Genomic DNA, 12,153 nt, shown 5'->3' with positions numbered 1-12,153 from the left:
TGGGGTTTACTGACCCTAAGTTCCCTGAACATGCCTACCTCCTAAAAAGGTCCCTATATGGGTTAAAACAGTCTCCTAGGCAATGGTACAAAAGGTTTGACACCTTTATAACAGGTATAGGATTCACTAGAAGTCAATATGACAGTTGTTTCTATTTTAAAATGGATAATAATCTGCATATTTACTTGCTTTTATATGTTGATGATCTGCTGTTGATCAGTAAGTCAAAAACCCTGATCAGTGAATTGAAGAAAAGACTAAACACTGAATTAAGCATGAAAAACCTAGGAAATGCCAAGAAAATTTTAGGCATGGAAATAAACAGGGATAGAAAGAGGTGTGAACTTAGACTGCAACAACAATCTTACCTACTCAAACTAGTCACAAAGTTTGGCATGGCTGGTGCCAAACTGGTCTCAATGCCCCTAACCAGTCAGTTTATTCTCAGTAAGTTCCAATGCCCCAAAACTGAGTCAGAACTGTTGAAAATGGAGTTTGTCCCTTATGCTAATGTTGTGGGGTCACTGATGTACGCCATGATTAGTACTAGGCCAGACCTAGCCTTTGCCATTTCCATGTTAAGCCAGTTATGTCCCAATCCTGGTATGAGCATTGGACTGCTCTAAAATAGATGCTAAAATATATACAGTACTATTTGTGTTGGGCTTGAATATTGTAAAAGAATACTGCACTTGATCTGGTTGGTTTTGTAGATGCGATTTTGCAGGTGATAAGGATACCAGAAAATCAACTACTGCATATTTCTTTACACTGGGTGGAAATTGTATAAGCTAGAAATCACAGTTCACCTATTGTAGCACTGTCTTCAACAGAATAAGAGTACATTGTAGTAACTGATGCAGTTAAAGAAGCCTTATTGCTAAAGGAATTCTGACAGAAGTAAAACTAATTGGTGGAAAGGTGATAGTGTATTCAGATAGTCAGTGCGATCCACCTAAGAAAAATCCAGTGTATCAGAAAGACTAAACACGTGGATGTTCGCTATCACTTCGTGAGGGACCAGTAGCAAGTGGAATCATTGAACTGAAGAAGGTACCCACAGAAGAGAATCCAGCAGATATGGGCACCAAAATTATCACTCCACAAGTTCAAGCACTGCTTGAACTTGCTGTATATCAAGTAGTCTTGAGTGATAAAAGACTATGACAGATGGTACCAGGCAAGCCACAAGAGACTGTTTCCAGTGCTCCAAGGTGGAGATTGTTAAATGTGAAGCCTGAAACAGCGTCGTTTTGAGTAAAAAGAATACACGTCGTTTTAGGCATATTCACCGGGACAAATTTAGACCGCAGATGCACTCCAGAACTAACGCCAGGATCAACCCGAAGTCAAACCATATATAAACACACTTTCGTTCGATTAGAACACAACACACTATTTAGGGTTTTTTGGTTTGCACTTCTCTGTGTGAGGGTTGAGATTATTATTCCAAATTGTGGTGAAATCAGTCGAGTGGTTAGGGAGTTTAATCATCAGGTGAGAGTGTTTTCTCTCGGTTAGGGATATTCAGAGAGTACTGTAAGACTGATTGCAGTTGTATTTGTAGATCTGTGGAGTGTTGAATCTATGTAATCTTGATTGTTCTTGATATAGAAGTGCAGTGGGCTCATACCGTTCTCGAGCTCAACGTGGATTAGCTTCATAAAAGGATAAGTGAACCACGGTAAATTGTGGCTTGTTGTGTGTCTGTTTTGTTTCTGTTTTCTTGGTTCTTGGTGTGTGATTTGTGTTAGTGTATAGATCAGTATTAAGTTTCTGTTATACATACTGAATATACAAGTCTCATCGATATATTTGTTTTTTTCTTTTTCATTGTCGATTATTGTTGGATTGTTTGTTTTTAATTATATATTTTTATATGAAATAACTATGTTATTACACAAATTATGAAAATTAAAATAAAAAATTAATGATAACTATGTTATTACATTATGTTTAGTAGTAATTAAAAATTTATTATAATAAAAACAAAAAGGTTAAAAAACAAACAAACCCAAAATATCTAAATCCAGTAAAATTAGACTTATTCAAACTTAAAACCAAAAAGATAAAAGGTGGGGGTTCCAATAAAATCAATTTTTTTTTTTTTTTTTTTTTTAAACCATGATGTTCGGTCAGCTTACGCAACCTCAACTAATTCTTAGTGGAGACTAGCACAACAACCCGTCGCTACCTTTACTTATTTTGCTATTATAAATAATTACTAATTATCGACAATCTTTCAATACACCAATCTCTAATGTAATTTTAAAATTTTAAGTTGAACTTGGTCCACCATCTTATAATTTAAAATTAATTTTCATAAATAATTTCCACCGTTTCCTAATAAAATTTGTCTCATATATTTTCTTTTAAGGTTTCATTCATTACATTTTCCTTCACCACATCGAGTAGAAAATATGTCTCATATACGAAATTTAGAGGTAATCAAATTAATTGTACTTGAGGTTTTGACATTGTATTTATTATTATTGAAAGAATTATTATCCCGCACCTGCCCTAAGGTTTTACTATTTGTTATTCACACCCTAAAGGTATGAAAAATTAGCCTGACCTCCCTTCACAATTTTGAAGAATTATCTGACACCTCCCCTCATCGGGCTTAATTGATAAATTTTTATCTGGCCTACTTCCTTTACACCCTATGAGATTGATTAATTTCACCTCATCCACTTCAGTTTTAAAGTATAAAAACACCCCAGTTGTTAGTGATATGTTACAATTCCATCGAAATTTTAAATAAAGAGTCTATTTTACTCTTCCATCACTTACTCACAAATTCTTAAATCACTTACTCATAAATATCTAAATCCAAAAAAAACCTTGGACTTACTATATATTTTCCTAAAAATGACACATTTATATACAAAATTAAACAAACATTTAATTAATTATTAAAAAGATTAATTAAAAAATTGAATTTTGGTAGAATTAAGTATTTTTCTTCAAAATAATTAAAATAAATAATAAATAATAATAAATTATGTGAAGCTAGCATACCATTTTAATGTTTTATAAAAACATAAGGTCAGAGAATATAAAAATATATTTTAAGTTGATAAGAAATGAGAAGGGATAAATGGACTTTCTAATTTTCAAAAGGCTTTTTAATGGTATGGGTGTTTTGAATATTTTAAAACACTATAGATGTTTTGATATTAATCAACTCCATAGGATTAAATTATGAAACAAACCAAATGGAGAACTTTTCAAATAAGGCCAGTGAGGGAAGGTATTAAACATTCTCCAAATATTAAGGGACGTTAGGGCTATTTTTTTCATACCTTGAAAAATGAACCTTAGTGAGGTGTGGACAGTAGCCCTTACTGAGAACCAAATGCTTTCTTTGGTTCAAGGAAATTATGGATTCTCAAAGCCCAATGCTTTTTAAAGCAAGGAATCAGCATCATGTTATGGAATGTGAACATAAATAAAACGGGGTATCCAGGCCAACTTATGCGTACCTCAACTAATCTATCAGGACTCTGAAGCTATCTTTCAGGTAAAAGCTTCATGGACCCCTATTAGAAGATGAGATGAATCAAACTCAAGACTTCTTAAGTAATAACCCAAGTCCTAGTTGACCACTTGACCACCTAGCGGTGGTTAGATTTAGGTTTATTTTGACTTCTTTGATTAGTACTTGTGGAAGAAAAGTTTATAAGGTATATTTATCATGGTGGAACTCTTAGGAAAAAAAATATTATTTTTTGGTAAGAAAAATGTAAAAGGGTTTTATAAACTTAAATGATCAAATCATAATTTAGTATAACCAGAATAAATAAAGTTAAATTATAAAATATACAGGGCATTATTGAAATTTTCACCCTTTGAATAAGTTTAAAAGAGCATATGGAGAGAAGTTCAAGTCAGTATGTATAAAATAACTTATTTTAAATTTTATAAGCACTTGTTTTTTTTTTTTTTTTTTTTTTTTTTTTTTTTTTTTTTTTTTTTTTTTTTTTAAGACTGTGGGCATCTGGGCTAGCTTACATGTAGCTCAAGTAATTCTCTGAGATCCAAAATCCTCGACCGAGTAACAACTTCAATGGTCACCCCTATTAGTAATTGATGAGGGACTCAAACTTAGGACCTCTTGAATAATGCACCCAAGAAGTCTTTATCGAGTCACTAGATCACCCAAAGGTTGTTTATTTTATAAGCACTTTTGAGATGCAATTAAACAAACACTTAAACTTACTACAGTATAACCTCTATAAATTAATACTCGATAAATTAATAACATCTATTATATAATAATTTCTTACGGTCTTGACTTGGGCTAGTAGGTTAAATTAATAACTTCGATAAATTAATAAAGTAATACTTTTCTAGAAAACCTTACATGTATACCTCCATGGTTTCATTCATATCATAAATAAATAATTTGCTGATTGAGTATGAGATTGTATTAAAATATAATTTCGTTGAATACATTTAATACAATTAAAAATATCAAGTACAATGAATACATTTAATTCAATTAAACTATGCACGCAAATTTTTTGGTTGATTACATTTAATTAAATTAATGTAATTATATACCATGAATGTTATTTAATTAAGTACATAAGTACAATGGATTTAAATTAATGCTTTAATGAATATTTACCGGATTTATTTTATATTCAATTAATTAGATTGGTAAAATACGATGAATTTTTAGTTGATTAATAGTATATATATATATATAACAAGGGCCGAGCTTAATGGGCAGTGCACCTTTTTAAATTTGCTTTTAATTTTTTACAGTGCTCCTTTAATCATTTTTTATTTTTTTAAATCTTTACCCCCATAACTTGGATTACCATTTAATAATTCAACAAAGAAGATGAAAATTAACTAATGGATTGATATTATACTTGTATACTAACTTTCATATTACAAGAATTTAATTAGTATTATAAAGGAATATGATTTCGTGTATGTAAACTTTGTTATATATATTGTTGAGTGACTACCAATTTGTTGACTTCAACTATTTCTTTCCTAAACTTTCTTTTGTATTGCTTACCCAAATGTATCGTATTGGTTTGGAATTTCATTATTATAATCATTAACTTGAGCTTTAAAAGGAAACGACATAGTCAGCCCCTAGATCAATTGGCTTGATAAACAATCAACCATATATAAGCAAAGAAAATAAAGAAAACAAATAAAAGTAAATGAGACATAATGATTTACGTGGTTTACCTGTGTGGGCTACATCCACGGTAATAGTATGACAGAGATTTTTCACTATAAATCAAAACAGTACAATGATATAATCGCTCTAACAAAAAGTTATTAGAAAATCAGTCCCTAACAAATTTAAGCATATAATGATGTGAAAAAAAAAAAAAAAACTGTTGACTGAGATAAGTAGCAAAAGTTGGAGAGATTATTGTTTCAACTGAGAGATGAAATGAAACAAAGACAGTGACACCAGATCTCAATGTGAGAAAACCTTGCAATGTTATTATGTGAAGACAAATAAGCTAGCGGTTAGGAATCTTTACCATGAAAAAATTTCTGATTTTAATCACTTTAATTGAGGAGACTCTGCAATGTTCCAAATCCTATAGCACAAACAAAAAACCAATATGTTAATATGCTGCAATTTAGTATATGAAGTTCAAATAATGAACCTGAGAAAGACTAAAGTTACTGAAACAGAGCAGTTCCTTCATGCCAGCGAATACTGACTACTCTCATGACCGCATAATTTGTAGTTACTTAACTTTTTCTTCTTCCTAATGGAAGCAACCTATAAAGCAACCTATAAAGCAAAGGATAAACTTTTCTGTCATTAGCTGATCTTGAATTCCCAGTAACTCCAGCAAGATCTTTCTTAGATTTCTTTTCTGCATGTGTACCTATAAAGCAACATTGCCCCCGCAGCTTAAGTGAAGGCTAGCGAGAATCACCTTTTACATTAGAGTAGATCATAAGCTTCAGAGAACTAGGCCTCGGCCACGTGCAGTACTGATTTTGTGATTTGGAAGTTGAAGGAGCATCCTTATCATAAGACTTTGTATGAATGCAATCATCTGCGTAAAACACAGGTTTTCTGGTATTAGCTCCATGAGAAAGAAAAAACAGTTTCATAGTAAGAATAATATGGTGGTCAACAATGTGTCAGATTAAGTTCTATTAATCTATGAAGAGAGTTCATACCAATGCGAGCCCAATGCCCATAAAACTGAACCCCGGGTAATAAATTGGTGCCCCATCAGAAAGGAAGAGAGGTGGATAGACAAAACCAGAATTTAATTAATTAATCTCATGCCTTGTAAAACTAGAAAGTTTTCAATTCCTTCACTTACCTGTCAGAGGACTAAATATCAATGGTGAAATAATGGTGGCAAGGGAACTTATGCCTGATATACATCCTTGAGCTTTTTCCTGTTATTAATTCACTTACATTTATACGACCCGCAAAAAGGGCATGAGGTGGTATTATTGGCATAGTACCTGATTCAATATTCTGCATTTATCCATAGATTCCTGCAGCCTTCTGTCAAAAGGCAGCCAGTTGTTAGAAGAGACAGAGTTGAAAATAAATGATTATATATATATAAACAAATTTGTTCTATACTAACAATTATATATTTGTAATCTACAGCCTGAAAAAGACAAGTTCTTGAATCAGGACATTGCTACATGCCCTTAAGCATCAAGTGTATTATCTTCGTGCCAGTTGGTGGAAGAGTCAGGGTTCAATCAACAGCAAGACGTCACTAAGTTCTGCATCTAGAAAAAGATATTGAATTAATTAGATTATGTATGCGAGATTCTTTTCTTCATTAACAATATTATGCTTTGAACCTGAGAAAAAGTAAAGCTCCAGAATCAGTTCAGTTCCTTCAAGGCAATGAACATCTAGCACAGTATCTGATGAAGATGTGGCATAACTATAATATCTTCTTCTCCCCTCTATAATCTTATACATACTAGATTATATAAGATTCCTTGTGGCCACATTACGTAGTCCAGTTCACATCCAACAGCATTAGATAACAATTGCAAGGGAAAAACCAGGGCGAGTTGATGGAGCCTTTCAGTGTTCACAACGCAATGGTGATTGATATCCAACATTTCTATCAGAAGACGTCTTTAGTGCATGATTGTTTGGTTGCTGCTGCTTGAAAAGAAAAGAAAACAAAACTTTAGCATGAGATAACTTAAAATGAACACCCATTTCTGATTCTAGTAGAGATGTTGTATTTATGTTCTTCACTTTAACAGAGACCCGGCATTGGTTCAAATCCTATTAGTTTCAGTAGACAAAATGAGTTTGTTACGATTACAGAAATACATAAAGTAATGCAGACGGATCCTTAAATTAGATTTAGGAAGATAATTAAAGAGTACGAAAATGGTGATTGATAATTAGGGTATTAACTATTAAAAGATGTGGGTTATTCCCATAAAAATAAAAATAAAAATAAAGAATTGATTAAAAACTAATTAAAAGGGAAAAGAGATGAAATTACTCGTGGTTTAAGGAAAATCAATGTTGAAATTGATAATTGATCAACTATTGGTTCTTTGTCCTTTGAGAAGAGTACAAGACATTATTTCCTTCTTCAACGTTGTCATCTGATTGAGGTAGTTTGGTAGAGACTTCAATTTGCTGCAGGTATAAAGTTCCAAGGTCTGAAGAGATGGCATGACTCTAATATAGTTCCACTCTACCCATTCTATCATATCCTCAAACTCAAGATATTTTAATTTGGGAAACGCAATAATTGATGTAGATGATGATGTGGCATCACTCTCTATTCCCAAAAACTCATTACCTACCCTTTTCACACTCTTCAATCCCCAAATTTGAAGAATTTCAAGGGAGGACAACTTACCCAAAGGAGGCAGATACTTACAGTTTATACATTTTGTAAATGTGAAGACTGAAACGATGCCGTCTTACTTAAACCAATACGCTGTCGTTTCAAGAATGAATCTGGACCATCAATCTTCATGAGATCCAACGGCGGAGTTCAGTCCATCCTGGTCAACGATATATAAGCAAATGTTTCTTCAATTTTCAATAGGGTTTCTTCGATTGATACTGTGTATTAGGTTTTGCTCTGCTAGGGTTCATCTTTCTGTTCTGAAATCTTGATTCTGTGTAACTTGTTGAGTGATTAGGTTTATCATTCTGATAGAGGGGTATTGTCTCTCTTAGGGCTGGGAATCTGAGTGTTAGTTTCCTAGGTTGCTTGTTACCAGATAGGGTGATTTCGGGTTTTTTTCTTTGATCATTTGGTTTTGTGTCTATAATCTGTAAACTGTTTCATCAATTAGTGCAGTGAGCTTCGTCTGTTTCCAGAGCTCCACGTGGACGTAGCCTTCCCATTCTTGGAAAGGTGAACCACGGTAAAATTATGGTGTTTTGGTCTTTTGTGGATGCTTGTTTTATAGTTTATAATTTTGGTTTGTGAGAGTGTTATTACAACAGTGGTATTAGAGCCTTATACCTTAGAGCCTAGAGTGAATTCGAGATCCAAATCTGAAAAAATTAGAATTCTAGGGTTTCATCGAAATTGGGGGTTTTCTAAAATTTCGAGTTCTAGGGTTCTTAGGAGACTATAGGTTATCATCAAACCAGTAATAATCAAGAATCGAAACCGATTTCTGATTATGAGCACCATGAGTTCAACCCGCATGGAGATCTCACAGTACAATGGCAAAATAGACTTCAATTCTTGGAAGAAGAAGATGAAGGCCATACTTTCACATAATAAAGTGGGGATTGCACTCGAAAAGGATAAAGAAAAGTAGCCAGTAGACAAGTTAAAGAGAAAGGCAGAAATAGACGAGGAGGCATACAATTTGATCGTGATGAACTTGGCAGACAACGTGCTGAGAAAAGTGGACTGATTGGAGGCTCCAATCGCACTCTGGGGTAAACTCGAAACTCTGTATGCCTTACAAACTGCACAAATCTTGCTTTCTTAAAGGGTGCACTATTTTCATATAGAATGGACAGTAGTAAGTCAATAGAAGATAATATTGATGAATTCTTGAAAATGATTATAATCCTAAAGGGAACTGACCAAGAATTAGGAGACACGAGTTTGGCAATGATCCTGCTAAACTCACTGACAGAAGACTACCAAGTAGTCAAGAATACTTTACAGTACTCTGGTACTGTCCCTAGTGTAGATCTTATAGTATCAGGACTAAAGGCTAGGGAGTTAGAGTTGAAGGTTTTGAAAAGAAGTGGGAATAACCTGTTTGTAAAGGGTAAAACTGATCTAGGAAGTTCCTCTAATGGCATGCAAAGAAACACATGGTCTAAGACTAAAAAGAAAGGAAAAGGGTTTAACAAGAAAGGGGGGACTAGAAAATGTTTTCACTGTAATAAGCATGGTCATTTAAAAAAGAATTGTTATGATTGGATTAGAAAACAAAAATCCATGAACACTGAGGGTAATGTGGCCTATGCTGATAATAATGTTATTGATCCAGAAGTTCTCACTGTGTCTAGGATAGATCAAACACATGACTGGGTGTTAGACTCAGGATGCTATTTCCACATGAGTCCTAACAGAGATTGGTTCCAGGACTTTAGGGGTGGTGACTATGAAACTGTCTATATGGGTAATAACAACACTTGCAAAGTGTTAGGATTAGGTAATATAACCATAAGGTTGGATGATGGAAAACTTATTGTGTTATCAAATGTTAGATACATCCCTGAACTAAAGAGAAGCCTAATATCCCTAGGTACACTAGATGAATCAGGCTGTAGCTATAAGGCTAAAATGGGTCATATAAATGTGTTTAAGAATAACCATATTGTGTTGAGGGGGCTGAAGAAGAATGGATTGTACCTTTTGTGTGGCAGTTATCATCCTGAGAAGGGGAATAGTGCCCTGGTCTCCACAAATCTTAATACTACTGATAAGTGGCATTTAAGGCTAGGACATATGAGTGAAAAGGGTATGAGCATTCTTAGCCAACAGGGTTTATTTGGTAAAGATAAAATAACAACCATAGACCTCTGTGAAACCTGTGTTTTAGGAAAACAACATAGAGGTAGTTTCACTAAAGGCATACACCTATCCAAAAACTGTTTAGACTACCTCCATGCTGACCTTTGGGGACCTGAGAGGATTAGATCTCATGGAGGGAATTCCTACTTCCTTTCCATTGTTGATGACTTCAGTAGGAAAGTTTGGGTATACCTACTGAAGTCCAAAGATGAGGCATTGTCTAAGTTTAAAAACTGGAAAACACTAGTGGAAAATCAAATAGACAGAAAAGTGAAAGCCTTAAGAATAGACAATGGACTGGAGTTTTGCAATATGGAATTTGATAACTACTGTAGGGACCAGGTATCTTAAGGTATAGGAAAGTTAGGAAAACCCATTAGCAAAATGGAGTTGCTGAGAGAATGAACAGAACCTTGTTAGAGAAAGTCAAGTGCCTACTGTTCACTTCAGGCCTTCCAAAAACCTTTTGGGGAGAAGCATTGACCACTGCTGCCTATTTAATAAACAGAAGCCCTAACAGCTCCATATGATTCAACTGTCCTGAGTCTAAATGGTCAGGAAGAGACTTAAATCTAAGTCACCTAAGGGTGTTTGGATGTGCTGCATATGCACACACAAGTGATGGGAAACTAGAGCCTAGGTCCATAAAGTGTATACTTTTAGGATATCAAGAGAGTACTGAAGGTTATAGGTTATGGGATAGAATTGCACCAGGGGTAAAGATCATTATTAGCATAGATGTAATCTGTAATGAAGGGGATTTCCCCTGCAAGTTTGCTAACATTGATGCAGGTTCTCCAAGCAACAATGTAACCCAACCAGGTCAACCAGTCACTACACCAATTGAGGTGAAGGCAACCATCAGGCAACTAGAGGACACCCAGACTGAAGATAATCCTATACCAGAAGAAGCAACAACACCTGATGGACCTGACCAACATGAGGGTGAAATAGATGAGGCCCAAGATCCCTTGCTAGATGAGCTGCAAGAATATCAACTAGCAAGGGACAGGACTAGAAGAGAGATTAGGCCTCCAGCAAGGTACTCATATGCAGAGCTGATCTATATTGCCCTACTGGCAGGAACTGAAGTACTGAGGACAGAACCAGAGTCATACTCAGAAACAATTACTTTAAAGGACAAGCACAAATGGTGGCAAGCAATGATAGAAATGAATTCCCTAAAGGTAAATGGGACTCGGTCCCTTGTTCCTAAACCTAAAAATAAAAAAATTATTCAGTGTAAATGGCTGTATAAGATTAAGGAAGGTGTAGTAACAAATGAACCACTTAGATACAAAGCTAGACTGTTGGCCAAAAGGTTCACCCAAAGGGAGGGCATAGACTTTAATGAAGTCTTTTCTCTCGTAGTAAAATATAAAACCATTAAGATGATGCTGCCTGTTGTAGCTCACCAAGACCTAGAGTTAGAGAAACTTGATGTAAAAACAACCTTCCTTCATGGGGATTTAGAAGAGCAAATCTTCATGGCCCAACCAGTAGGCTTTGTAGATAGTCTAAGACCAGACCATGTATGCAGACTGCATAAGTACTTGTATGGACTTAAACAGTCACCTAGACAGTGGTATAAAAGGTTTGATACCTTTATACCTAACCTAGGGTTCACTAGGAGCAAATATAATAATTGTTTTTACTTTGCCCTAAAAGATGTCATGCCTATTTACTTACTGCTTTATGTAGATGATATGCTCCTGATTAGTAAATCAAAATCAAAGATAACTAAACTAAAGGCTAGACTCAGCTCCAAATTTAATATTAAAGACCTAGAAGTGGCAAAGAAAATACTTGGAATGTTTATAGATAGGGACAGAAGTAGGAGTACCCTAAAAATTCACCAAATACCATATCTGCAAAAATTAGTCTCTAAATTTGGAATGTCTAATTGCAAGCATGTGACAATGCCACTGGCTAACCATTTTATACTGTCCAAGTCACAATGTCCTAAGAGTTCTACTGAAACCATGCAAATGGAGACTGTCCCTTACTCAAATGTGATAGGATCAGTAATGTATGCAATGATTAGCACCAGACTAGATTTAGCTTTTACAATATCTTTGTTGAGTAGGTTCATCACTGGATTTCTTTGAAATGGGTACTCATATATATAAACAATACTGCATGTATAGGTTTA

General features: G+C 34.4%; 1 long non-coding RNA gene across 1 annotated transcript; it reads right to left on the bottom strand.

The window, feature by feature from the left end:
• Positions 1 to 5,223: 5,223 nt before the first annotated feature.
• LOC116146234 lies at positions 5,224 to 6,268 on the bottom strand. Its single transcript, XR_004130480.1, has 3 exons — positions 6,178 to 6,268; positions 5,928 to 6,050; positions 5,224 to 5,767 (listed from the first exon to the last, which is right to left on the bottom strand). It is a non-coding gene; the product is annotated as an uncharacterized LOC116146234 (long non-coding RNA).
• Positions 6,269 to 12,153: the final 5,885 nt, after the last annotated feature.

This window comes from Pistacia vera, unplaced genomic scaffold (assembly GCF_008641045.1).
Source record: "Pistacia vera cultivar Batoury unplaced genomic scaffold, PisVer_v2 Contig475, whole genome shotgun sequence".
Classification (NCBI taxonomy): domain Eukaryota; kingdom Viridiplantae; phylum Streptophyta; class Magnoliopsida; order Sapindales; family Anacardiaceae; genus Pistacia; species Pistacia vera.
This window is presented reverse-complemented; position numbering and strand designations above follow the sequence as displayed.